Here is a 6,126-nt window from a genome sequence, read left to right as displayed (position 1 = left end):
AAAAAATGTAAGAAATTCAAAAAAATCTCTTCATTTTCTCCCTAGAGATCGATTTTGTCAAAACAGGCCAAATTTATCAAATCGAGTTTTTGATCCTTAATACGACCTCAAAATTCAAAACACAAAGAAAGAACCCCTATTAGAATTCAAAAACCTTTCTGAAAATGTAAGTTTTTCTGAAAAATGCACTGATTTGCGATCAGAAACGACTTTTTATGAAAAATAAATAAAAAATCATAACTCCTGCAAATCACGTCAAAATTCTCTGAAAATCAGACTAAGACATTTTGAGCACATACCTAACCTACAAACAAATCAAACTCTAAGTGGTTTAAAAGATATGATTAAATCTTTAAACCAACTAGATTTTTGGCCTTCAAACCAATCTACTTATGGTTGGCCTTAAAACCAAAGTGATAATTCTACAAAAGCACTTGATTAGATCCAATATGCTGCTGTAAAAAACTAGAGATAAGAAATGAAAACAAATGGAGCTGAAAATTTGATTCAAGCCCCACAGTGGGCGCCAAAAATGTACACTCAAAAGTGTCCCACTCTAAACCCTTCTATCCAAACGATTCCATGAGTTGGGAATGCTTGGATGCCAGTTTAGAGCTCCCTATCCACGGAGTGCAAGAGAGTGTATTTCAAGTTCAAGGGATCTCAGATGAGCCTTAGAGATACTCTTCTTTCTAGTAAACCATGCAATGGGAGGTTCCAAAGACAAGATGCAAGAATGCAAATGTCCCAAGGAGTTCCTCAAGAATGCAATGCAAATGAAAATTAAGCTAGAATGAGATGCAAAACGAAGCTATGCTAAAACATGTATGAGAGTGTTACAATAACATTATTAAGCTATGTGAGATTAAGCTACATGTAAAAATGAAAGCTAAGCTAAGCTAGAATGCCATGATACCATGGATGAGAGAATGTAGACAAGAAATAGAAGTTCTTCACAAAGCTCCAAATAAACTTGTTAGAAAACCTACAACATAACAATATTCAAATGAGGATTGATGATTTGAGGGATAAAACTCTCTCCCTTTTAAAGTCGTATGGACGATAGAGATCAAGATGAAGATGGTGGATGATCAACGGTGGAATTCGAAAAGAGGAGTGATCTATGTGCACACACAAGTCAACCAATAGAATATAAGTTGACTTGTCACATAAGACAAAAGTCTCACAAGTCTTTTCTTTTAATTGTAAAATAGAAAAAGGACTTTATGTGTGCACTTTAAGTGGGTTAGAAGAATGGAGTTTTTTATTTAATTAAAAGGGGACATGTTCTTTTAATCAAATAATGAACTTAGGATAGCATAGTCAAACTATAGGTTATAATCAAATAAATTGATTATTAGCAATTTGGCTTAGGTAAGTGATTAAATTAATTTAGCCAAAATGTTGAAAAGGGGGCTAATAGTCTAGATGACCATTTTTAGGTGATTACATATGCATGGACATATTTCCATATCAAGGGGGCAGTTTGAGAATAAAAGGACGAGATGAGAGTTTAATAGGTTATTAATTGCATCATTTAGTCATTACATACGATACATTGGTTGGTTGCAGTTTGAGAATGAAAGGACAAGAGGTAAGAGTGTAATAGGATATTAATTGCATCATTTAGTCATACATATGATACAGTGGCTGCAGTTTGAGAATGAAAGTACAAGAGAGAAAAGTTTAATAGGGATATTTATAAAGTCATTTAGTCATACATGCAACATGATACATTGGCTTGGTCACATACATGGGACATATTTCCATATTAAGGGGATAGTTTGAGAATGAAAGGATAGGAAATAAGTGCAATTATCTGAATTTTTATTTTGTATTGGTTAGTGGAATTCTTAATAGTTAGATCAAAAGTTGATATTCAAATTTTAAACATTAGAATCAAAGATATCATTCATTTTAAAAAGAAATTCCTCTATAATTGTCAACTAGGATTTTACCTATTCTCAATTTGGATTTCCTCTGAGTAAGTTTTAATTTTCATTCAAAAATGTATAAATGACATATAAACCAACCATATCTATTTTTTGGCCTTTTTAGTGGTCCCTTTTAGGGTTGGGAGGATGAAATAGACTAAATTAGGAAAAGATGCTAAAAAAAAGTAAAGAATATTGTTTTGAGATCAAATTTGGCTTGGGTTTAGTTGTAGGATAGCAAATTCTTCAAAATTTGCTCCAAATTCTACTTGGGTTCCTTTGATAGAACTTGCAGCAAATATTTGGCTTTATATTGAATTTGGGAAAATTTGTCAAGGCCCAAAGTTTTTGAACCAGATTTTGAGGGTTACTGGAGATAATTTGGTAACTTTGGTTTTATAGGTAACTCCAACTTTTAAATCTAAGTTTTTTAAATAGGCAATTCAAGGTTTTCAATTCACTCAGAAAGTGTTAGAACTGAAATTGATGGGGAGTTTGGATTTAAATGGTTTAGATTGGAATGTTGGTTGCAAAATGGTTTTGACATCTAACATTTCCCACTATATCTTGTTAGGATTAACCTTAGACTAAAACAATAGTTATATGAAAATATAACCAATATCAAAAAATAATAGAGCATATAAAAGAGAATATGACACCAAGATTTAACGTGGTTCACCCAATCCCTAGGTTACGCCCACCAACAACAAGTCCAATATTATTATGATCCAGTGATTACAATTTGATTACTATTCGTAATCCCTTACAGCTCAATACCGCCGCAAGAACCAATTTTTGCATCACACTTTATGAAAATCTCTAACCCTAAGTTTTTTTATACAAGCTTTTTGTCACTTGCAAAATTAGGGTTAGAACAATAGAAAAATAGTAGTCGACGCCTTTTATAATATAAGGGCATTTTTTTTTGGCTTTGAGGACTCTACCTCAAAAACCCCTATGGGGGCATTGCCCCTCTACCCCACCCTGTACTGTGATAGGGAGCGCACTTGGGGCGTTGCCCTAGGACCCCACAGGGGTGTTGCCTCTTGACGTTGCCCCCAAACCCCCGTAGAAATAATTTGGAGGGAATCTGTGCCGAATAAACCTCTGAGTCTGATTAGGCTCCACGTCACAACAATCTCCCACTTGGAAACTGATCAGACTCCGCAATAATAACCTCCCACTTGGAGACTAATCATAGCACTACTAAACATGTAGCTCCCATTGGAATATATTAAACCACCCTAGATTTCGTTGTTCTTTTATTTTGTTCAGTCGAGAAGACCAACCGAAGTTGAAGAGGAATTCAACTTCTCCCTTGTCACTACCTTTGTAAATGTGTCTGTTGGATTGTCATTTGTATGTATCTTCTCCAACTTTAACTGTCCATCATCCAAAATTGACCAAATGAAATGGTACCTCAACTAGATGTGTTTTTTCTTTGAATGCAGAATTCTTTGCACGATGAATGACACTTTGACTATCTGTAAACAAATAATTATCCTTCTGAGGGTGTTCCAATTCTTCTAAGAAGATCTAAAGCCATATCATCTCCTTAGTTGCCTTTGTAGCACCAACATACTTTGTCTCTTTAGTGGATAAAACATTTACCTTCTATAACCTAGAAACCCAGTTCATGGCTGCCCCACCAATAGTAAATACATAACCTGTAGTACTATGATTGGTATCAATATCCTTTGCCAAATCTGAGTCAGCATAGCCCTGTAAATTAGTAGTAGAGCCCCCAAAGTGTAAACACTTACTGTAGGTTCTTCTCAAATATATGAGAATCTATTTAACTGCATTCCAATGCTCAAGCCCTGGATGACTCATATAACTGCTAACAATTCCCACTACATGTGCAATATCTGGCCTAATACAACCATAACATATATCAAGCTTCCTATAGCTAAAGCATAAGGTACCTTGGACAACTCATCCTCCTCTTCTTGTGTTTTGGGACATATCTTCTTAGTCAACTTCAAATGACCAAGTAAAGGTGTGATGAAAGCTTCAACAGTCTCCATAGAGAAATGTTGCAACACTTTCTCAATATAATCAGCCTGATATAATGTTAATTTCCCGTTCTTCCTATCTTTGCAAATTTTCATACCAAGGATTTGTTTATTTGCCCCCAAATCCTTTATAGCAAATGCATGTGCTAACTGACATTTTAGCCCCTTAATACGATCCATGTTAGACCCAGCTACAAGCATATCATCAATATATAAATATAAAATAATGTAGTTGTCATCATCTAACCTCTTGGAATAAACACAATGATCTGAGTGACACTTGCTATTTTCATGCTCATGTATAAACTTGTCAAATTTTAGATACCATTGTTGAGGTACTTGCTTCAATCCATATAAACTTTTTTTCAATCTGCACACTAAATTCTCCTTACCCTTGATCTCAAATCCCTGTGGTTGTGCCATATATATCTCTTCATCCAAATCATCATGAAGAAAGACTGTTTTAACTTTAAGGTGTTCCAAATGCAAATCTTCAGTAGCCACAATACTTAAAACAGTGTGAATAGAAGTCATTTTAACAACAAGAGAAAATATCTCATCAAAATCAATATTTTTTTTCCTATGCAAATCCTTTTACCACTAACCTAGCTTTAAATCTTTTCTTACCTCCATCCTCTTCTTTCAACTTGTGAACCCACTTATTCTGTAAAGTTTTTTTACCTACAGAAAATTTGCATAAATCCCATGCCTTATTTTTCAACAAAGAGTCCATTTTTTCTTTTATTGTAGTCTCCCATTGAATCTTTGTATTCACATGCACAACTTCATTATAACATTCAGGTTCACCAACATCAGTAAGTAAAATAGAATATAAGGAAGAAGAAAATCTTTTTAGAGGTCTATTGGGCCTTGTTGACCATCTAATATTCATTGGTGTGTGTGGTATTTGTTGTTGTGGTTGTTGCAGATCATGAGGAATTGTTGGAACATCATCTTTTGGAGTATCATCCAACACTACATAATCATCTTATTTCTTCTCATGTTGCTGCAACAGATCTTTGTACAACATTTTCTCATTGAATATGACATCCCTACTTCTTACAATTTTACGACTGCAACAGATCTTTATACAACACTTTCTCATTGAATATGACATCCTTACTTCTTACAATTTTACGATTTTCAAAATCCCAAAGCCTATAGTCAAATTCATTAATGCCATATCTAACAAATACACATTTTTTTGACTTAACTTCTAGTTTGGTTCTATTTTCAGAATCTATATGGGCAAATGCTTTACAACTGAAGGTTTTGAAAAAAGAATAACTCACCTTCTTACTAGTCTATGCTTCATCTAGAATACCACAACCCAATGGAGTAGAGGGACCTCTATTAATCAAATATACAACAATATTAACAACCTTTGTCCAAATGTTTAAGGGCAACTCTGTATGCAATCTCATGCTTCTTGCATGCTCCATTATAGTTCTGTTCATGCGTTTAACCACTCCATTTTTCTATAGAGTCCTTCGAACAATTTTCTGTTTACGGATACCATTAGTGGAGTAATAATTTTCAAATTCATGACTGCAATACTCACCACCATTATCAGATCTGAGACATTTTAATTTCTTTCTAGTCTCATTTTCAACCAAGCATTTCCATTTCTTAAAAGTTTAAAATACATTAAATTTTTGTTTAAGGAAATAAACTCATACTTTTCTAGTTGCATTATCAATAAATGTAACATAATAATGAGAACCACCAAGGGAAGATACCTGACCTAGTCCCCATACATCTGTATGCACAAGCTCCAATTTCTCACTTTTTTTTCCCCCTTCCCAATCTTCACAAAACTTAGTCTCTTTTGTTTTCCATACACCCAACTTTCACAAAAATCCATATTGACACATTTCAAACTTGGTAAAACTTTCTTTGAATAAAGTACTTTCATACCTTTCTCACTCATGTGCCCAAGTCTATTGTGCCACAACCTGTATCAGAATCTACAACAACTATTTGTTCTCCCTGCTCAACTGTAGCAACTGTTCCTGAACATTTATTTTTCTTTGAAACAATCAAAGTAGAAGGAACAATATGATCTGTACAAAGATATAAGGTGCTTACTTTCACACTTTTTGCTACTACAAGGGAACCTTTTGAAACCTTCTAATTTTTATCATTAAAAGTAACTATACAACCCTCATCATTAAGCT

Source organism: Cupressus sempervirens, chromosome 10, assembly GCF_028749045.1.
Source record: "Cupressus sempervirens isolate cs-2001-9-10 chromosome 10, ASM2874904v1, whole genome shotgun sequence".
Lineage (NCBI taxonomy): Eukaryota > Viridiplantae > Streptophyta > Pinopsida > Cupressales > Cupressaceae > Cupressus > Cupressus sempervirens.
The sequence above is the reverse complement of the archived record's forward strand: the minus strand, read 5'-3'. Positions refer to the sequence as shown.